General features: G+C 45.4%; 1 protein-coding gene across 2 annotated transcripts in view; it reads right to left on the reverse strand.

Moving 5' to 3' along the window:
- The window catches only part of esam (endothelial cell adhesion molecule), a 95,063-nt gene that overhangs the window by 16,875 nt on the left and 54,216 nt on the right, over window positions 1-23,972 (reverse strand). The window contains exon 1 of one of the 2 annotated variants that reach the window (XM_033049635.1): window positions 2,865-3,084. The exons of the other annotated variant lie outside the window; for it this stretch is intronic. The gene's annotated coding sequence lies outside the window, so the exon portion shown is untranslated. Of the gene's footprint in view, window positions 1-2,864; window positions 3,085-23,972 lie in introns of those variants that run through there. 2 annotated transcript variants of the gene reach the window in all.

Raw genomic sequence — 23,972 nt, forward strand, 5'->3', positions numbered from 1 at the left:
CTTGTCTTTGTTAGCCATTGTGGGCTTCATGAAACATTATCTTCAGTATATCTTTGTTATATTTGTGTTGAAGCTGTTTTTCAATCCTATTGTTATTAACCCCCCACCTATCTCCTACTAACCCCACTCATCACATTCTCCAACTCGACCCCATGCATCAACATCTCTTGCTCCACCACTGAATTCTGAGCCACCAGTTATCTAGAATCTCCTCTCTTAAACCTAATCTGGCCACTTTAAGAGGTTCATGAAGGTTAACATTTTCGACTCTTCATTACCCTTCTAAATATCACCATAATATTCAACGCTCATTCCTTACCCTCATGCTTCACATATGTGTTCCATCATTAAGCAAGGTTGCCTCTATGGTTGGGGCGGCATAGTGGCGCAGCGGTAGAGTTGCTGCCTTAGAGAGCCAGAGACCTGGGTTCGATCCTGACTATGGGTACTGTCTTATGGAGTTTGCACGTTCGCCCTGTGACTGCATGGGTTTTCTCCAGGGGCTCCTGTTTCCTCCCACACTCCAAAGATCTGCAGGTTTGTAGGTTCACAAGTTCACAAGTTATAGAAGTAGAATTAGGCCATTTGGCCCATCGAATCTACTCCGCCATTCAATCGTGGCTGTTCTCTGCCTCCCAATCCCATTTTCCTGCCTTCTCCCCATAACCATTGACACCGTTCTAATCGAGAATTTGTCTATCTTTGCCTTTCCACTGACTTGGCTTCCATAGACCTCTGTGGCAATGAGTTTCACAGATTAACTACCTTGTGACTAAAGGAGTTCCTCATCACCTCCTTTCTGAAAAGGCACCCTTTAATTCTGAGGCTATGACCTCTGGTCCTAGACTCTCCCACCAGCGGGAATATCATTTCCATATCCACTCAAACTATGCCTTGCATTATTCTGTAAGTTTCAATGAGGTCCCCCCTTAACCTTCTAAACTCCAGCGAGTAGAGGCCCTGTGCTGTCAAGTGCTCATCATATGCTAACCCACTCATTCCTAGGATCATTCTTGTAAACCTCCTCTGGACCCTCTCCAGAACAAGCACATCCTCCCTCAGATATAGGGCCCAAATTTGCTCACATGTAATGGTTTTGGTAGAAATTATAAATTGTCCCTATTGTAGGATGGTGCTAGTGTACAGTATTATCATTGGTCAGCATGGACGGTGGGCCGAAGGGCCTGTTTCTGTGCTGTATCTCTGAAATCTAAAGTTAAACTCTAAAGTTCACCAAAGTTATGCATGGAAAGAGATTGTTTTGTGGAGGATAATGTTTCTTGAATTTATCCATTGTTTGGCTATCAGTTTGATTCATTATGGCCTGTTCTATATAAAGGTTTTGAAATTTTCTACCTGAAAAAAACTCACTGATAAGAAAATTGCTTTGTGCTTCATTACACTGATAAATCTCTGTTGGCAATGTATTTTGTAATGCCAACCATACGTTTTGTGGAAAATTGTAGCTTTTAAAGTCTCGAGAGAGAAAGAATTTAGAGAGATAGAATTACTGGAATGGCTGCAGGAGAGAGGGATTTCAGCTAAAAGGTTTGACACTAAAAGTTGAGATTTTTCTCCTTGTATTTACCAGCTACAAGTGCAGGGAGTTAACAATTACATAAAAGTGTATCGAACCTTTAGTATCGGATGTACTGTTACCGACAAAACCAAGCAGGCACAGTGACATTTGATTTCCACACCACTCCTTAATTCATCTTTCACTGAGGTGAATGTTAAGTAATGTGCATGGTATAAAATATCTTCTGATGAAGCATTTCTCCAATTAATAGGTGTGGGATCAATGCATGGTGCTCTTCCTCCAATTCTGCATTGCATTATCAATGATCCCAAGACCCTATAGATGCTTCTAATGGAAAATTGTGATTCATGAAGACATTTAGCCCATGTATAATTGATATGCAAGTTGGTCTGATTAATACTGATAGTTGAAAACAACACTGAAAAGTAATTGAATTATTGACAGCTGGCATTTTAAGTTCAATTTGCATTGAAAACTCATAAAATAATTACATGATTTCCTATAACTCTCCCCTATAACAGTTAAAAGAAATACATTTGTACAGTCATGAAGGAATAAGAAGCAGCATAAATGTCACTGCAATGGATCAAAGACATGTTCTCATTTTGATTGGTGCCTGGATTAGAAAATATTATTTTCATAAAAAGGATTGAATCCTTATTGCTTGGATATTTGAGCTGTAATACTTTTCAATATCAAATACAAAAACATTTTAATAATCTAGCTTTCTTGATTTACACAAGGCTGCGGCAATTTCAACAAGTATTACTTCAGTTTATTCTGTCAAACAGATTTATATGATTTCCATAACTTCAAAATTTCCATTGATGTTGCCTCAGCAATGACCCAGAAAAATCACAAGTAATCTGTAGTTTTTCCTTGCCATAAGAAATTCAACCTTGAGTGACTTTTTAAACTCATTCAGAACACCGCCCCTTCAGAAAATATGCAGGCAAAAGACTCAAAAAGATATATTGTGTTCACAGTCACACTACAAATGTATTACTGATCAATAATATAAACTGCTGGATAGGGAACCCCAAAATTACTCCAAACGTATTAGACAGGGCTGTAACTGCCAATTTAGAAAACAAACATTTCTGAACACTATTGCTTTATTTGTGATGGTATAATGCACCAGCTCCTCTAAAAAGCGAAACATCTTTATTTTCTTCTCTGGCCATGTGGTACGCGTGTTTATTAATTGTGTTTACCGTCATTTTTTCCGTCTCCGTCTTCCCCTGTGGCCTACAACATGGAGTGGTGCGGCCTTTCCTGGAGACCGGCCCGGAGCTCCAAGCCGCGGGTGCGGCGCGAGACTTACCATCGCAGAGCCTGGGATCCTTTGCCAAGGATCGCCAGTGTGGGAGCTCCGACCGCGAGGCCTGTAGACTTTAACACCGTGACGCAGCGGTCTTCGGTGAGAAGCGGCCGACTCGGGAGCTCCATGCCGCGGAGTAATCCAATCTGTCCTGGAGTTTCGATCAACCCGACAAGAGAGCTTGAACAGCGGACTGCCGGCAACGGCCCCCTTCAAAGGCCCCGACCACCACAGGTGAACAAAGGAGGAAGATGACTGAACTTTATTGCCTTCCATCACAGTGGGAATGTTGATTCCACTGTGGTGGATGTTTATGTTAAACATTATTTTATGTGCTGTGTGTATTTTTTCTTTTTACTTATTATGGCTGTACGGTAACTCAAATTTCACTGTACCTTAATTGATACATGTGACAATTAAATTGAATCTTGATTCTTGAAAGTCTACAAAAAAATGTTTTTGGCTCACTCGAGTACAGGAGTTGTGCTGTCATGTTGCAACTGCAAGGGATGTTGGTGACACTGCAACTGGAGTGTGGCGTGTAGTTCCAGTGATAACGCTCAAACCGCGGCCTACGCATTTCAAGATCGAGGAGCTCGCAGTCTCGGGTAGAGACTGATGTCGGGAAACTCCAAGCCGCAGGAGGTTCGACCAGCCTCGACCCGGGGTCCGATCGCCTGGCACGAGGAACTGAGGTTCCCCCCGATACGGGAGCTTGATCGCCCCGATGCCGAGGGCTCGACCGCCGGTTGTGGGAGTCAAGATCGCCCCGACAACGGTAGGTTCGAGTGCCCCGACAACGGTAGGTTCGAGTGCCCCGACCGCAGGAGAGCAAAGAAGGGGAGAGATTTAAAATTTTTTGCCTTCCATCACAGTGAGGAATGTGGAGGAGTCACTGTGGTGGATATTCTTGTTAAAAAAATGTTTGGGTGTCTTGTTGCTTTTTATCTGTATGACTATGGCAATCTGAATTTCACTGTACCTTAATTGGTACATGTGACAATAAACTGACCTTGAAACCTTGTAGGAAGGATGTGATTAAGTGTGAGAGGGTTTGACAAGGATGTTGCTGCGACAGGAGCACTTGAGTTATATGGAGAGACTGGACAGCCTGGGATTGGTGTCACATGAACAAAGGAAGCTGAAGGTTGACCTTATCCATGTCTCTCCTGCATTGTGACAGTCTGTTCCAGAGCACTGTTCCCAACCCAAAGAGTTTGAAATGCGACTACCCAGCAACATAGTGCCATAGAGTCATGAATTGAATTTCTTTATTGTCATTCAGACCTTACGGTCTGAACGAAATTTCGTGCCTGCAGCCATACATACAATCATACAATAATAAACAACAACAAACACAAATTAACATCCACCACAGTGTATCCTCCAAGCACCTCCTCACTGTGGTGGAGGCAAAAATCTTAGGGCTGCAGTCTCTTCCCTCCCCTTCTCCCTCTGCGCTGAGGCGATTCCCCACCGGGCGATGGTACAAACAGTCCCGCGGCTCACCGAACCCAGCAAACGGGCCGGCTCAAACATCGCGGCCCGGGGTGGTCGAAGCTGCCGCCCTCCAGTCCAGCGTACGCAGCCGCTGGCCCGCGGCTGAACCCCGGACTCAGGCCACCGCCGCCAGAACGCCGTCCCAGCCACCGGAGCACCGTTCCAGCCCCGAGCCGGATCGCCCTCACGTGAGTGCCGTTCCTCCCACGAGCTGGGCCGCTCCGACGGGAGCGCCGTACCGCCCTCGAGCTGGGCCGCTCCGATGGGAGCGCCATTCCACCCTCGGGATAGGCCGCTCCGACGGGAGCGCCACAGCCCCTCACGGGAGAGTCTCAGCCCCTCGCCAGGCCGCCCTCATGGGAGCGTCACAGCCCCTCACGGGAGCGCCGTTCCAGCCCCGAGCTGGGCCGCCCTCATGGGAGTGAGCCCAGGGTGAGCCCTGACTGACTGCCTCCGGAGTCTCGAGGTCGTACAGCCTGGAAATAGGCCCTTCAGCCCAACTTGTTCACATTGACCAACATGCCCATCTACACTAGTCCTACCTGCCTGCATTTGGCCCATACTACTCTAAGTCTATCCTATCCATGGACCTGTCTAAATGTTTCTTAAACATAGCGATAATACCTGCCTCAACTGTGTGTGTGTGTGTGTGTGTGTGTGTATAAGTATGTATGTATATATAAAATATGATATGATAGAACTTTATTAATCCCAGGAGGGAAATTAAATTGCCAAGTCATAAAAAACCCCATAAAATATACATATGTATAATATATATGTATGCGTGTGTATGTGTATAAATATATATATACACACAAACACGAATATATATATGAACACACACATATATTAGATGGGCGTTTAAAACTTGAGGGCATAAATAGAAGCCTAGAGGCGAAAGATTTAAAGGGGACCTGAGAGGCAAGTTTTTCACATAAGTGGTTGAGGTGGGTACAATTACAATGTTTAAAATGCATTTGAAAAGGTGCTTGGGTAAGAAAGATTTTGGTGGGGATATGGGCCAAATACAGGCAAATGGGACTAGCTTGGATGGGGTACTTTGGTTGTCATGGTGAATTGGGCCAAAGGGCCTGGCTCCATGCTGTGTGACTCTATGGCATGTCCCAACCAGCACAGAAACAGGCCCCTTGTATAAACGCACATATTACCGAGGCAGTCACTGGCGAGCTCCCATTGCTCATCAGAAGTGTGGAAACAGGTATGATATTTGAGGCACTAATGTAGACTGGTCCTTTAAACAAACTCTCTGTCTCTGAGCCAAAGTGAGCTAAATGGGAAAATTACCAAGTTAGTTGCAGCTCATTGTGGCAGCTGGTGAATTCTCCTTAGCTCACTTCCTGATGAACACAATGTAGAGTCCGTTTAAAATAATAGGCTGCTTTAGTCATACTTCATGACGACTTACTTCTCATTTTTTTTGTCATATAAAGGTCATTTAAGGTGGCGCAACTGTGCAGCAGGTAGAGCTGTTGGCTCACAGCGCCAGAGAACCAAGTTCGATCCTGACCTTGAGTGCCGTCTACGTGGGGTTCTCGCTGTGGAACTTTTCCAGGTGCTCAGGTTTCCTCCCACATCCCAAAGATGTTTAGTTTTGTAGGTATTGGTCGTTGTATATTGCCCTCAGTGTGTTGAGAGTTGATGAGAAAGTAGGATAACATAGAACTATTATGAGAACTCACTTGTATAAATGGGTGATCAATGGTCGGTGTGGACTTGGTTAGCCAAAGGACCTCTCTAGAACTAAGCCCATCGAGTCTACACCAGCTCTCAGAGCATCACATCGTTGCTCTGTAATTTATTCTCTCTCATTGGATTTCCACCCCTCAGTGTTCCTACGATCTTCAATCACTCTTCTTATTTCGATTAGTAGGCATGTCTTAGGGGAGAAAGCGTGGAGCTGACAATACAATTTATATGACTTACGAAAGACTAATCCATGCACCAGCACATTTCTATGACATTCTATTGCCCTGCTGTAGATTTAAACTACTAAAGTAATAAATAGAACAACAACATAAAGATATATGGAGTTAAACAAAAAGGAAACAAAGTTCTGGAATAACTCAGCGGGCCAGGCAGCAACTCTGGAGAACACTCACAGGTGACGTTTTGGGTCTAGGCCCTTCTTCACTATATTCAACATTATTAAGGTCATAAGGATTAGGTGCAGAATTAGGCCATTCAGCCCATCAAGTCTACTCCGCCATTCAATCATGGCCGATCTTTCTCTCCCTCCTAACCCCTTTTTCCTGCCTTCTCCCCATAACCTCTGATACCTGCACTTATCAAAATTTCTTCTCAAACCTGCCTCTATCTCGAAAGTGATTTTATTCTCAACGTTAAAAACAAATATTTTGTAAAGGGGCTGTCCCACTTGGGCGACCTTATTGGCGAGTTTAGAAGAGTTTAGGAGAGTTTGAAAAAAATGCCATGCTGAAGACCTCCTTCGACAATATAGAAGACTAGCTTCAACTCGCTACGACTAGCTACGACTAACTTCGGGAAAATTAGACACCGAATAGTGGAGAGTGAAGACAACCTCCTTCGACCTCCCTTCGACTATGATGAATACTAACTACGAATACTTTCGACTACCCTCGATTACCTACGCCTAACATGCCGACCTGCTACAACTAAACCTACGAGTAAAACATGTTGAAAAATACACCGCGACCTAGCTGAGGCCTCGAGTATACGGGGACTACTCTCGAGCATGAAGGAGAATTACAAAGACCTCCTACGACCTCGTGTCAACCATGCTGCGAGTATGAGTCGAGGGCAAAGTCGCCAGAACTCGCGGATTAGGTCGCCAAAGTGGGACAGCCCCTTAAGACTGTGGCAAGATATCATTCACAGGTATAAACATAGATGACAAATCCGTTGATTCAAATGTTGCAGCTAAATTTACAATGGTTTATGAATTCCAAATTGCAGATATTGCTAAGCGCATACTTATATATGACTCACAGACATTAAACATCACCTAAAAGGGATTACGCTACAAAAATAGTAAAACACTTCAATTGAAATTAAACCATCCTTTTACTTAAACCAGATCAATTTCTTTGATTGCATCCTGAAACAGGATTGTCATTTTAAGCTCCTAAATATCAATCAGAAGCATTTATTTACATGTATTTGGATTGGTTAGAGTTCTCAGTGAACAAAGCTCTGTCAGACAGCTTTCTGCTCTGTCTAAGCAATCAATATACCCAGAATGTAGAAGGTTGCGGAAAGTGATGGACATTGCACTGTCCATCACGTGTACTGACCTCCCCACTATCAAAGGGATCTACAGAAAGTGGTCCTTCAAGAAGGCAGCAAATATTGTCAAAGTCCCAGGACAGATCGCCACAGGAGATCGTTCTTCCCTGTGGCTAGGAAACTTTTCAACTCATCCCCCTTCTGTCATGGGGTAGACTGAGACTGACTCCCCTCCTTCCTCCCTCCCTCCCTCCCTCCCTCATCCCTCCCTCCCTCTCCCCCTCCCCAATCTTTGTACATCCCCCAATCCATTCCACTCGTCACTTTAATTTCATGTCAAGATTCAAGAGAGTTTATTGTCATGTGTCCAAGATCGGACAATGAAATTCTTGCTTTACTTCAGCACAACAGAATATAGTAGGCATAAATAAATACAGAACAGATCGGTGTGACCATATACCAATGCGCATATTTTATATATATATATATATATATATATATATACACCTAAATAACAGATAAAGTGCAAAGGGCTATTAACGATCAGAGTTTTGTTTGAGTTGAGTTTAATAGCCTGATGGCTGTGGGGAAGTAGCTATTCCTGAGCCTGCATGTTGCAGATTTCAGGCTCCTGTACCTTCTACCTGAAGGCAGCGGGGAGATGAGTGAGTGGCCTGGATGGTATGGGTCTTTGATGATGCTAGCAGCCTTTTTGAGGCAACGACTGTGATAGATCCCCTCGATGGTGGGGAGGTCAGAGCCGATGATGGACTGGGCAGTGTTTACAACTTTTTGCAATCTTTTACGCTCCTGGGCGCTGAAGTTGCGGATGATGGGGAGGAGGGATGAGGGATGAGGGAGGGGGGGTGGCAGGGGAGGATGATGAGGGCAATGGTAAGGAGGGAGATGGGATGGTTGAGGGAGATGGGGGGGGGGGGGGGTGGCAGCTCTGAGCTCCGCTGTCTACCCGCTGATGAGGGATGAAGGAGGGAGAGGGGAGAGAGGGATGAGGGAGGGAGGGGGGAATGAGAGGGAGGGAGGGGGGTAGAGGAGTGCAGGGGGAGTAGGGAGAGGTGTAGAAGGGGTCCGGGGTGATGGGCAAGGCGGGAGTAGAGGGAGAGGGGGACAGGGAGGGGTGGATTTGATGGGAGGGGGATAGGCGTGAGTGGTGGAATATTGCATTGGGGGAATGGGTTGCGTTGGGGGAACGGGTGAGTGGTGGAATATTGCATTGGGGAATGGGTTGCATTGGGGGACCAGGCCTCCCATGTGACAGGGACCCAACGGGACCTACTTAGTCTAGTACAATATAAAAGTGCAGATCTACCACCCATTCCACCTGAAGCTTCATACAGCATCTACCATTTGACAAAAATAAAAGGAAAATAATTTCTCTGCATGCCACTCAGTACTGAGAAACTGATCAACAGAAACAAATACACTTATTATGAAGAAGTAAAGTCAAAGGCATTTGTTCATTGATAGTCAATATAAAATGACACACCAGGGGGCAGCATTGTGTAATTAAATAAAGTAAACCTTCATATTTCAAGGGGGACACCACTTTGTTTTAAAATAAGCATTGCAGAAGGTACATATATATTATAAAAGGAATAGATGCAAATGTTCCACAAAGTAAAAGTAGTTTAATGAGATTTTGCTAAAAATTTGCTGGATTAACAATATTTAATGCAGTTGTAGTGGCCTTTGTCCAAATATCTGCCTTTCGTTAACCTATATTCCCCCACCCCCCCCCCCCCCCCACCACCCCTGTAGGAACTTATTACCTGTCTGGCTTTGTCCAGCCCCCCCCCCCCCCCCCCCCCCCCCCCCCCCATTTCAATCAACGTGAAGAACTTCCCAGCCCGTTATCTATTCATGATTTCCAGAGATGCTACCTGACCCGCTGAGTTACTCCAGCACTTTGTGTCTTTCATTGTAAACCAGCACCTGTAGTTCCTTGTTTCGATAACTCTGGCCATTGGACTGCTTTCTCATTGATGCCTACTATACTAAGACCGATGCCACACTCAGTCTGAGGCCAGGGGCTCGACAATATCACCTCATCTATGAAATTCATCTCTTTGGTGCACATTCTGATTATGGGTGTGATAAGGTCTGGGATTCAGTGATCCTGATGAAATATAGGTTGGAACATTTCATGGAGACACACAAATCCACAGGTGCTGGATTCTTGAACAAAAAAAATAAAGTGCTAGAGAAACTCAGGGGGTCAACAGCATCTGTGGAAGGAATAGACAGATGACGTCTGGAGTTAGGACCCTTCGTCACACTGAGGAAGGGTCCCAACCCAATGTCTATTCCGTCCACAGATGATGCCTGGCCTGTTGAGTTCCTCCAGCACTTTGTTTTTTTGAATATCACATGTAGTACTTCATTTCTTTGGACGAGGATGATCTCTCAGTTCACTCCAGTTTCCTTCCACGTCCCAAGATGCTGCTGACTGCCGTGCTAGTTCACTGCTGTAAATTATTCCCATTGGAAGTGGGTGGAAGGAACATCGTTGGAGGGGGGGAGACGGGGAGTTAGTGGATACGGAAGAGGTGAAAATTACAGAATAGTAAACAGGATATTGGGATTGCTTTGAGATCTGGCATTGACTCAACAGGCTGAATGGCACGTTGTGAGATAATATGAGAAGTAAAGTATCGATTCCAGACTTCACTTGCACACCAAAGCTGAGGCTACTGACACAGTCAGCATTCTGTTCCTTCATAAGAACATCTTATGTGTAAAGCTCAATAAGGAATGAGGAATTTACAAGTTCATGAATCACTTACACCACACTCAATCTATTTAACCACTAAACTCGAGTGAAACAAAGAACACCTTTTCACGTTGCCTTTCACTTCCATTGAAGTTAAATATACTCCCCTGTATAATCTTCCGTTTTGACACGGTTATTGGGCAAATTATTATTTTGTTCGAACCTTGAAGAAATAGTTTGAAAGAATGGTTGTGGGAGTGTGAGGTTAATTGCAAAGAGCATCACACTGGGGGCCACACATAGAGACAGCATAATATGATAACAAATAATTGTCGGCAGTTAGTATTACCAGACTTTGTTTGTGTAACATAGTAATTGTTTTGTGGAGTCTCAGCTCATTGTGGAAAGTCTTTGATGCTGGATACCAGATAAACATTTGATTTTGATTCAAAAGCATTGCACTATGTCATGCTGCTTTGTAGTACACAACTCCAAACTACCCCAGCAAACTTCCCTTTCCTATAGTCACAGCTGGGGACAGAATCACGTCCGCAAACACTGATATTTAAAAAAAAGACAAATTCAAGATACAGTAGGTCACAAAGTGGATTTTTTGGTTCAGGACCCTTCTTCAGAAACGTCATCTATCCATATCCTCCAGAGATGAATTACTCCAGCACTTTGTGTCCTTTTGTGTAAACCACCATCTGCAGTTCCTTGTTTCCACCGATTTATGATACCGCATTAAAAGAAAACATTTGTGTTCCTAATTTCCATCCAAATAAATCTCAAATAAAGACTCACACATAATTTGACTATGTAAACCCTATTTAAGCACATGTGGTCAGATTGGTGGCAGGTTTCCAAGAAGATTAAGTTTAGCTCCACCTGTTCTGGTAAATTCTGCACAAACCCCCTCTGTCTCCTGTACAGATGAAGGGCCTCGACTGACAATCCCTCCACAGATGCTGATCTGCCAAGTTCCTCCAGCCATCTGCTTTTTGCTTCAGATTCCAGCATCTGCAGTCTCTTGTATCTCCACTCCATTGTTCTCCTTCTACGGTCAATGACAGTTCAGCATTACTAACATGTACCCCACCTGAATGTGTGATCTTAGTTATCTAATGACAGCAGGGTGTGTAACCTGGGCTGGGATTAAAGATAATGCCAACTGCATCCTTAATCAATATTTCATTTCAGCAAAGATCCCTGGTTTCATTATTAAATGAATAATTATGAGCTTCTATGAATAGTAAAAGCGCACACATATACGGACACACTCAGTTGCACACACACACATATACGGACACACACTCACGGACACACACTCGGACACACGGACACACTCAGTTGCACACACACGGTCACAAACACACACGGACACACTCAGTCACACACACACGGACACACACTCACGGACACACTCAGTTGCACACACACGGACACACACTCACGGACACATTCAGTCACACACCCACAGACACAGTCAGTCACACACACACGGACACACTCAGTCACACACTCACAGTCGCACACACATTCAGTCACACTCACACACACTCAGTTGCACACACACTCAGTCACACACACTCACACCCGCACTCGCATGCACACACACAGTCGCACCAACACACTAGCCACAGGTGAGGTCCTGGTACTCTGGCTAACTTTGTGCTTTTTCTTTTAAGAAGGGCTACAAAGAAAAATCTGGGAACTTGGGGAGACAGATTATATAATGAAGATTGCCACTGGGATAATGGTAGACTACTATCTTCTGTGCTCATTGTATTTTGTTTACCTTTACAAACTTAGACCCTGTCCCATTTTGTTACAGGTGATATAAAAGGGCTGTTGCCAATGGCCACAGCTGACACAGTATTGGCATTAATAATAGGCCTTCTTGCTTTCCACATGAGTTGAGCCCAATAAACCAAACACTGCCATTATTACCCTGTTCAGCTTACCCCTAGCATTACCATAGCATGCCCATTTGAATCCTGCATAAAACAGAACTCCATGTAGGAAGGGAGTGCAGATGCTGGTTTAAACCGAAGACAGACATCAAAATGCTGGAGTAAATCAGTGGGACAGGCAGCATCTCTGGAGAGAAGGAATGGGTGATGTTTCAGGTCGAGACCCTTCTTCAGACTCAACCGGTCTTAAACAGAACCCTGTCCCATTCTTCAACGCCATTTAAAAAAGCAGTAGCGGTCATGCTTGCCTGACTGGATGTGAATTCCTGTGTATGAAGATGTTTGTCTTGAGGGCAGCTTTCTACAAGCCCACAGACAAACCAAACTCTCATTGCTCATCTCTATCCTGAAATGAGAGTGCATGATGAATTCTTCAACTCAGTAATACATTCCACAATTGCGTCTCTGAGGTTTGGGCTGTCGGTATCAAAAGTTACAGCTATCATATTTTTCGAGAGTGTTGGTTGAAGTAACTGCAATATTTTAGCAGCCTCACTGGACATGGAATGGGGGCTTACTCCCCACTTCTCCTATGTAGTGAATATAATGAACTAACCGACCAACCAATATTCACAAACTAGAGAGCGCACCTGACTTGCCATCTACCTCATTGGAGACGTTTGGACTACCTTTAATCAGACTTTACTGGACTTTATCTTGCACTAAATGTTGTTCCCTTTATCCAGTATCTGTACGCTGTGTACGGCTTGATTGTAATCATAGTGATAGAGTCATACAGCTTGGAAACAGGCCCTCCGGACCCAACTTGCCCACACTGACCAACATATTCCATCTCACTCATTACAACATGTATATACACAACATATATACACCTGGCAGTAAACTAAACAATAGGGAGTGGTAACTTGTGAGAAATAAATTCAGTCCTGAATATTTGCGTCAGAATGCGATACAATGGGAGAATGCAGCTGGACAATGGGAGAATGCAGCTGGCGGAACAGCCCTGTACAGAACAACCACGGCAACGCTATTCTCTCTGTCCTGCCGCTCCAGCAGCTACTTGGCCTAATGAAGAAATAGACTCTGCCAGACAATGTCAGGATATGGGGCCCATTGATATGACTGAGTACGTGCTGATAATTTCCCACGCCACAGATAGGCCGCAACCTTTAGCTCAAAGACGCATAGAGGCTGCTGAGAAAATTGCTTCCCAACAGACGGGAACTGAGTTCCTGTTTAACCCTCTGAGAATCCCCAGTAGTTCCATTATAACAACTGGGATCTATGCCTCAACTTCCATTATTACAAAGACACATGCAACGAGTCACGCCTAGAAGTACAATTTGTTTTAAAATGCTTTTGAATTTGTTCCAGTTCCTTCCTTTCTGCACCAAACTCATTTAAAAAAATAATCCAAAATTGCTTCAGTTCTGTCATGACATTCTTGAGTCTAGAGTTTAGAGATAGAACACAGAAACAGACCCTTCGACCCACTGGGTCCACGCCGACCATCGATCACCCGGTTACATTGGTTCTATGTTATCCCACTCTCGCATCCTCGTCCTACACATTCAGGGCAAATTGCAGTCTTTGGGATGTTGGATGAAACCAGAGCACCTGGAGAAAACCCACGCAGTCACTGGGAGAATGTGCAACCTCCACACAGACAGCACCCGAGGTCAGGATCGAACCCGTGTCTCCGGCGCTGTGAGGCAGCCGCTCTATCAACTGCGCCACTGTGCTGCCCTGTAAAGCTGTAAGGCACAGGAATTTCTTTAGTCAGAGGGTGATGAATCTGTGGGATTCTTTGCCACAGAAGGCTGTGGAGGCCAAGCAAGTGGATATATTTAAGGCAGAGATAGATTTTTGATTAGTACAGGTATCAGGGGTTATGGGGAGAAGGCAGGATAATGGGTTTTGGAGGGAGGTATAGATCAGCCATGATTGAATGGCGGAGTAGACTTGATGGGCCGAATGGCCTATTTCTGTTCCTGTCACTTATGACCCTACGGCCTTGGTTTGGCATAAGCACACTTGTGTAGTGTAATATCAATGTAGGTCAGATGATAAACCGTGTGGAGAGCCCAAGTCAGTAAATACCATGTCAACTTTCCTTTGATAAGACCCAAACTAGAAATTCAGTTCAGCAAAAGACATACAATTCATGACAGAAAGGAACAGGTGCTTTGACAAGTCAGTCTGTCCAACACAGTCTGTCTTTCCTTAAAGGTGTGTTAAAGTGTACAAAATTACAAGAAATCCACATCAGTTCCATGTAGGGCTGAGACGGAATTTTGTGCAAACTATAATGCACATTAGAATTTCAAATCTCTGTGCAATAATGCACAGACTTCATGCATCTGTCGAGAAATGCAAGCACATGAAGTGGAGTATTTTGCCATTGATGGGAGTTCTTGCAGCCACAGTTCACTATTGACTTTAGACTTTAGAGATACAGCATGGAAACAGACCCTTTGGCCTGCCGAGTCCACACCAACCAGCGATCACCCTGTACACAAGCACTATCCTACGCACTAGAGAAAATTTGCTAATTAACGTACGAACCTATACATTCTACCTTTGAAGTGTGGGAGGGAACTGGAGCACCCGGAGAAAACACACGCGGTCACAGGGAGAACGTACAAACTCCAGACAGACAGCACCTGCAATCAGGATCGAACTTGAATCTCTGGCGCTGTAAGGCAGCAACTCTACCGCTGCGCCATTGCGCCTGCCCTACTGGAAGCTCTAGTTCCAACATGGTCGATTAGACATCCAAATGTGCTTTATAACAGCTGTCAGGTAATGAGACCAAGTAGGAAACATCTCCAAAAGCCATTGGGCCTTCTGCTAGAAGTGGCCACCTCCCTCTCCAACCGCACCCTCCTCCCAATAATATCGTATGTCCCATCCCTGGTAGGAGTTAATTACCATCAGGCCATCCATGGCACTTCAAGGGGTTGTCTCACTGCCAGAACCCTTGACAGAGCCAGGCTTCAATCCTCTGCAAAAACCTTACAAGCATCCAGGCGTAAAATCTGACTGGTTCACATTGCCATGACAAATGTCATTAGGAATTGCTTTGTTCTAACAATGCTCTATCAGCTTCAGGGCGAGTCACTTTTTCTGATAAATACTTGTTTGAAAGTTCCCATATTAGACGACCACTTTACAACTGTCCAGATGGAGCAGATGGACCCTGCAAATCAGTCTTTGACCTCACCCTATTGCAGATAATCCTTGTGCCCTACCCATCCCTCCAGCCACCTTCTCTGCAACTTTAAATGATATTTTTCCCATTCATGATGAAGAGTCTCTGGCCTGAACTCTGTCTCTTTTTCTGCAGATGCTGTCTGACCTATTGAATGTTCCTAGCATTTTTTTGCGACTGTTGTTTCTTCCCTTATCTCTTCCCTTCCACCTATATTCCTTCTTCTGGCTTCACAATTAACAACCCTTCAATCCTTATCTCACACCTGCCTTTTTATCTCTGGCTTTTGTCCAAACATCTGCCTATCAAACTCTCCCCCTCACTTGTATCCACCTATCACTTGTTATTTCAATCCGAAGAATATCAAACGTTTGATTAAATAACTTTATACCTCTAACGTTCCCCACAAGCAGCAAAGCATGGCATTGAGACACAGCCGGCAGGGCTGCTATCTCGCAGCACCAGACACCTGGGTTTGACCCTGGCCTCGGGCGTTGAGTTTGCATGTTCTCCCTGTGAACGAATCAGTTTCCTCCCACATCTCAAAAAAGTGTGTGTTTGTAGGTTAACTGGCCTCTAGGTTGATTACATTTCCCCTGGTGTGTCGGGAGTGGATGCAAAAGTGGGATAACAGAGAGATAGTGTGAACAGGGTGATGAAGGTCGACATAGACTGTGGGCCGAAGGGCCTCCTTCCATGCCGTATCTTTCAATCAATCTCTGGAATGTCCTATTGTTGTACAAACCTCTACCTCTGTTCAACTTTGGCCGGGGGTGCATCTCCTCCTCATTCCCAGCAGATCATGACATCTTCACAACTAATGGTTCTCCAAGTCCACTACCCTTGATAGTCTTCTCTAATGACTTCTTCAACCATCAATACCCGCCATTCTGCCTACATTTTCATGTACAATGCAAGTAATAGTTAAATTACTGGATTAGCATCCAGGAGATCTACTCCACCTGTAATTAAATCAATATGGATTCAAATCTGGGCAGCACAGTGCACAGAGATAGAGTTGCTGCCTTACAGCACCAGAGACCCGGGTTCAATCCTGACCATGGGTGCTGTCTGTACAGAGTTTGTACCTTCTCCCTGTGACCGTACAGACAGCAACCGTAGTCGGGATCGAACCCGGGTCTCCGGCGCTGTGAGGCGACAACTCTACCGCTGTGCCACAGTGCCGCGCACTAAGATTTGTTGGTTAATTGGCTTTGGTAAAATTGTAAATTGTTCCTCGTTTGTTGGACTGTGCTAACGTACAGGGTGACTGCTGCTTGGCGCGGACTCGGTGAGCTGAAGGGACTGTTTCTGTGCCATCTATAAAACCTAAAGTCTAAAAAAAAACTCTGTACTGTTAACCATGAAACAGCCAGATATGTTGTAAAAATCCATCCAGTCTACGACAGTCCCTATACCACTCCACACCTACTGATGTGGATGACTCTCAATTAAAGGACAATTAGGGCCACAGAATGATGCCACATTGCCAGCCATGTTCACACCCTGTGAATGAATGAACTAGATAACGTGTAAGATCTCTGTAGTTACAAAATTCACAACTGTCCTCTCAAATCTCCCTACAATGTCTATAAATGTTTAAAGTGTTTAATTAATGAATCTGCGTTCCCAGTTTCTCGACTGTGATAGTCAGATTGCTGAAATAACTTTCCCTGTCTAGATACACAGCCTAATTGTCTTGTTTTAAATTACCATTGTTACTTTCCAGACCTGTGTTGTCTGAGGACAGGAAGTCATCCTACTCTCTATCGGTAGTCCAGCTTTAGATTTAAGACTTTAGACTGGAGATACAGCACGGAAACAGGCCCTTCGACCTACCGAATCCATGCCATTCGGCGATCACCCCATACGATAGCATTGTCTTACACATAAGGGACAATTTACAATTTTTTTACCAAAGCCAATTAACCTGCAATCCTGTACATCTTTGGCGTGTAGGGGGAAACCTGAGCACCTGGAGAAAGCCCACGCGGTCACAGGGAAAATTTACAAACTCTGTACAGACAGCGGCCATAGTCAGGATCGAACCTGGGTCTCTGGTGCTGTCAGGCAGCAACTCTACCACAGTGCCACAGCTGCAACCATCGTTTAACATCTTAAACAAATGTCGTTGGTACTTTGCTGTTTCGTTCATCAGCTCTGACGCCAGTCAGCATAGTTGACCAAAGATTCGAAGCTGCCTCCCACTGTGGGTATTTTCCATCAGCAGAGCTACCCCTTCTGTGGTCTGATGGTATATAACCTGTTCTATTAAAGCAGACTTCCTGAATGAAAGTAGAGAAGATATATGTGCTCTTTAGTGACAGGACGTACAAAACTCAGATCCAACTTCCGATGAGGGAAGTTGCCCCCAGGAACCAGACTTAAACAGATTATGGAAAGGAAGGCAGAAGACTGGCAGGGGGAAGTGGTGGAACTCATTCTTGCAGGAAACATAGTCACGTAATCTACTTAAAGTTATTAAATTTATTCTGAAAAATCCTGCTCTTTCCTCTTGTACTAACTGTTTAGAAAAACTGTGGGAATGTGTTGGGGCACAGCGTGCTGTGGGAAAGGGTGATCAGATGCTCACAAAATGTCGAAATGACTAGGGGGGAAGCCGAGCCTGGGGCAGTATTATGTATATCTGTACCATGAAGATTTAGTGTGGGAGATAAAATTAATAATCTTGGACGCTTCCAGATAATCATTTCTAATGTTCTGGCCAATATTTGTCTCCTCAACCCACATCAATAAACTAATGTTAAGTTACCCCATGGGAGATCTTATTGCACGCAGATTGGCTTCTGTGTTTCCTGCAAGTGTAACTATGCTACAAATCCATTGTAAACTGCTTTGGGTTCTTTTGATGTTTAAAAATTTGAGTTGAGATTGCGTTTTCGCAATGACCACAATCCAAAAGTACTTTAATTAACAGTAATCTTCCAATGAGCATTTTGAAATTTTGAGTGGTGTTGCACAAATGCAAGTCCATCGTATTGGAAGGAACTGCAGATGTTGGGTTAAACTGTAGACACAAAAAGGTGGAGTAACTCAGCGGGCCAAGCAGCATCTCTGGAAAAAAGGAATAGGTGACGTTTCGGATCAAGTCCATTCTACACTCTTTAGTCTCAACCCGAAACGTCACCTATTCCCTTTCTCCAGAGATGCTGTCTGACCCGCTGAGTTACTCCAGCTTTTTGTGTCAATCTGCAAGCCCATCATTCTCTTTTCCCTCTTGCTGTCCTTTCAACATAATAATAATAATAATAAATTTTATTTGTTGGGCGCCTTTCAAACATCTCAAGGACACCTTACATAGATTAACAGGAATATAAACATATAATCAGAGTAAAATAAATAATAAAGACATCACAGAGACACAAACTAAAAACAGAATTCAGTCCAAAAACAGAAAATCAAGAACACAATGTGAAGAGGGAGCAGCGGCAGCCAAAGCGCGCCAGCGTCCACTCTCCCTTCACGGCAGCCATCTTGGACACAGACTAACAGGATTACGTAGAGACAGAAAATCATCCCCCCACAATGGATACCACTGTGGGGGAAGGCACAATGTCAAGTCCCCAACCCCAAGTTCACCGGGTGGTCTTGCCCCGGCGTCGGGAGAGTCCTCTCAGCGGCTGGGCCACCTGGAACGGCCGCTTCCAAGCTGTAGACCGCGGCTTCCGGAGCCGACAAGGCCGCGCCGGTTTGGAGCTCCCAGGCTCCCGATGTTGAAATCGGCGCCGCCCGCTCCGCTCCGCAGACCCGCAGCCCGGAGGTGTTGCTCTCGGCGGTCCAGCTCACCGGAGCTCCATCGCAGCGACCCAGGCAAGGCATCGCCCGCTCCGCTCCACGATAGTGCTCCAGCGCTGTGCCGCCACCGAGGCCGAGGTGCTGGGCGATCCCCGCCAGGAAACAGCGCTCCAAGCCCGCTGGTAGGCCGCGAGGACGGGTCGACGGGCAGCCCGGAGAAAAAGCTGCCTCACCGACCAGGTAGGGACCTAGAAATAAAATTGCCCCCTACCCCCCACATTAAAAAGTCCATTTCTCCAAACGGACGAGACAGGACTAACTAAAAAACTTTTTAAAAAGCGAATTTAACGGACGGCTGCTGGTTAGCAGCCGTTCCTCCAAGATGGCTCCTCCTCCCTCGATGACATAAAGTTCCTCGTTGCACAATGTTAGCTGCAGATACAAGGCCAGCAGGGCACAAATGCCATGAGAGCAAACCATTTACAAACTATGATGTCTATTACCCATCACTTAAGTTTGTTCACTTAAAAACAGAACCCAATTAGAGCAGTAAACATTGAATGATACTTTATCTCTGATCCACAGCCAGGCCCAGGGGAGTGTTGGGCGTTTACCATGTAGGGATGAATAGGAATGTCCTAGAGTTCTCCTTAATGTACCACTTGATTGTTTACACAGAGCAGCCGATGGAAAGGAAGCCTCGTTAGAAGCAGAGCCGAAAATAGTTGACACAACCTTCCGAAAATTGGTCTAACTTTTAATCTCAGGAAGCAGAATATTTTTCTCCCATTCCAAACAGATGTCTGGTGATTTTTTTTGTTGTTTTCTTTCTTGCTCCGCACTTTTATCAAAGTTAGTCAAGTTCTTCATATTCATTCTTCCTTCAATCCAATCCTTCAAAATACTATTTAATATTTCAATCATCTGTTGTTACTGAGTAGCTGCGATACTAAATTTGGCTACTATATCTGTTGACATAACTTTGGACACTTATCAATTCATTATTTTTTAGGAATGCACAGGAAAGCCATTACAAATTAACAATGGAAGATTTGTGTTTTTGTTTCCTAAACTCCACAACTTGCGATAAGTTGTCCAAATGGCCATTTAGTGATAACATGCATTTATGTGTCATCATTAATCTATCAAAAGAGCATAAACCATTTCATAGAAATATTGAGCAAATTTAGACAGGAAGATTGGATACTAAGGGGCAGTTTGGCAAATTCATTGAAGAGAAGGAGGGAATACTCAGGCATTGAAAATGTGGAGAGAGATAAATGGTAGTGTTTCAGATCAATGACTTTTCATCAGGATGGAGTTTAGGTCCTTGGGATGCTGTATCTTCATCTGTCTCTACAATTGTGATTACACGGGGTTGCTTGAGAGGTTAGAAGTAGAGGACACATGGAGAAACCACAGGGTACCATGGCTGAGGGAGATTCACAGCTAGGAGCAATTTACAGAGGCCAATTAACCAACAAACCTGCATCGACGTTCCTGATAGCGGCATCCAGCTAACAGGGCATCATTTACTCCGAGCATTTATGTAAATAAAGCATGGTGCACGGACTCCACCATCATCTAGAGTCACTGCTCAGCTAACCTTGAGTTCCTCTTGGTTAGATGCAGACCGTTCTATCTGCCCAGAGAGTTTACCTCCACTGTTGTGACTGCAGCCTATATCCCTCCTGATGCTAATGCCAAGCTTGCAATGAAAGAGCTGCATACTGCCATTAGCAAACAACAGACTCACAACCCCGAGGCAGCCTTCATTGTTGCAGGTGACTTCAATCACTCCAACCTGAAGACTGTACTCCCCAAATTCCACCAACATGTCTCCTTCGCCACTAGAGTAGACAAGACACTGGACAAAGTCTACACCAACATGGCTGAAGCTTACAAAGCCGTCCCCCTCCCCCACCTTGGTCAGTCTGATCACCTCTCATTGTTCCTGCTCCCTAAGTACTCCCCACTCATCAGACGGGTTAAACCCACTGTGAGGACAGTTAAAGTCTGGTCAGAGGAAGCGGACTCCACACTTCAGCAGTGTTTTGGAAACACTGACTGGAAGGCGTTTGCAGCCCAGGCCACCCTTGACTTCCACACAGACATTGATTCCTACACATCCTCTGTTCTGGACTTTATAAACTCCACCATCAATAGTGTCACCTCCCTCAAACGGGTGACCATATTCCCGAATCAGAAGCCATGGATGAACAGCGAGGTCAGGCTACTGCTGAAAGCACGGGACACCGCTTTCAGCTCAGGCGATGCTCGAGCCTACAGTTCATCCAGGGCTAACCTGAAGAGGGGCATCAAGAAGGCCAAGCACTGCCATAAGCTCAGGATTGAGGAGCACTTCAACAACAACTCCGACCCCCGACGCATGTGGCAAGGCATCCAGGCCATCACGGACTATAGACCCACCAACACCACCCCCACATCCAGCGACGCCTCCTTCCTAGAGGAGCTTAACCACTTCTATGGCCGCTTCGACAGGGACAATCTAGAGACAGCCATCAAGGCTGTGCTCCCTGCTGATCACCAAACCCTCACACTCACCCCCTACGACGTGTACGTGGCACTGAGTAGGACTAATACACGTAAGGCTGCTGGCCCTGACAGCATCCCCGGGCGCGTCCTCAGAGCCTGTGCTTCGCAGCTGACAGACGTCTGGACTGACATCTTCAACCTGTCACTTGCCCAAGCAGTTGTCCCCACATGCCTTAAAACCACCTCCATCGTGCCGGTGCCAAAACACTCCACTGCGGCAAGCCTCAACGACTTCTGCCCAGTTGCACTTACTCCCATCATCACCAAGTGCTTCGAGAGGCTGGTCCTGGCACACCTCAAAGGCTGCCTACCCCCCACATTGGATCCCTATCAGTTTGCCTACCGCAAGAACAGGGGTACGGAGGATGCCATCTCAACGGCACTTCACTCCGCCCTCTCCCACCTCGACAACAGAGACACTTACGTAAGAATGCTGTTCATCGATTACAGCTCAGCATTCAACACCATTATACCCTCTAAACTGATCACCAAACTCGGTAACCTGGGCATCGACCCCTCCCTCTGCAACTGGATACTGGATTTTCTAACCAACAGACCACAGTCTGTTAGGTTAGACAAGCACACCTCTTCAACTCTCACCCTGAACACCGGCGTTCCACAGGGCTGTGTGCTGAGCCCCCTCCTCTACTCCCTCTTCACCTACGACTGCACACCTGTACATGGTACTAACACCATCATCAAGTACGCAGATGATACAACGGTGATTGGCCTCATCAGCAACTACGATGAGTCGGCCTATAGGGAGGAGGTCCAGCTCCTAGCAGCATGCTGCGCTGACAACAACCTGGCCCTTAACTCCAAGAAGACCAAGGGGCTCATTGTAGACTTCAGGAAGTCTAGGGGCGGCACGCACACCCCCATCCACATCAACGGGACGGAGGTGGAACGTGTTTCCAGCTTCAGGTTCCTGGGGGTCAACATCTCCGGTGACCTCTCTTGGACCCACAATACCTCAACTCTGGTCAAGAAGGCTCACCAGCGTCTCTTCTTCCTGAGGAGACTGAAGAAGGTCCATCTGTCTCCTCAGATTCTGGTGAACTTCTACCGCTGCACCATCGAGAGCATCCTTACCAACTGCATCACAGTATGGTATGGCAAGGACTGCTCTCACCCCAATCATGGACTGTTTACCCACCTACCATCCGGGAGGCGCTACAGGTCTCTCCGTTGCCGGACCAGCAGGTCCAGGAACAGCTTCTTCCCTGCGGCTGTCACACTACTCAACAATGTACCTCGGTGACTGCCAATCACCCCCCCCCCCCCCGGACACTCCTCCCACAGGAAAAACACTATGACTATATGCATGTAAATAGATTTATTTATTGAAATCATATTCTATGTTGCACTTCCAGGGAGATGCTAACTGCATTTCGTTGTCTCTGTACTGTACACTGACAATGACAATTAAAGTTGATCTGAATCTGAATCTGATGTCCTTGGGATATGGGAGGAAAGCAGATTATCCAGCCAAAACCCATGCAGTCACAGGGAGAACGAGCAAACTCCACACAGACAGCACCCGAGGTCAGGATTGAACTGGGGTCTGTGGTGCTGTGAAGCAGTAGCTCTACCAGCTGCACCACTGTACCACCCTGTCTTTACAGGAAAGGCCATGTTGCATTAAGAAAACCAGTAGCTGCATTTTTTTTGAATCCTTATACTTTGAAGGATGAACACCAGTTAAAATTGCAGTAGCAAGTTGCTGATGGTTGTCTATGAGCAAGTGACTTCCTCAAGCAGATATTTCTGCACTTGCTTCACTCATCTTCAATTCAATGTGAAGCCCCAGTCAGGGCCTAGAAAGGCCTAGGAGCTCCTCGGTCCTTACATAGTGATGCAATCTAACAAGTAGTCTGCCTATGTGTAAAATGGGGACTGGTGACATGACCGTGTTCATGGTACTAATAATGAAACTCATGATCTGGAGGGCATGTTATATCTTGGTTCCAATGCACCAGCAACAAACCACAATAAATGTAGCCAGAGGAAGCATCTCTGTCATTTTTAGTTTATGAAGGTTATCACAAAAAGCTGCGATTAATGTACTTTATGGCCTGAGGCAAAGTTTGAACAAAGTTGTCTCGAAAAAGATTAGAGATTTCAAATATGAGCACTGATATACAAATACTCTTATGGTGGTTGACAGTTAATGCCTTCAGGTTAAATATAACTAAATAGAC

Source organism: Amblyraja radiata, chromosome 33, assembly GCF_010909765.2.
Source record: "Amblyraja radiata isolate CabotCenter1 chromosome 33, sAmbRad1.1.pri, whole genome shotgun sequence".
Lineage (NCBI taxonomy): Eukaryota > Metazoa > Chordata > Chondrichthyes > Rajiformes > Rajidae > Amblyraja > Amblyraja radiata.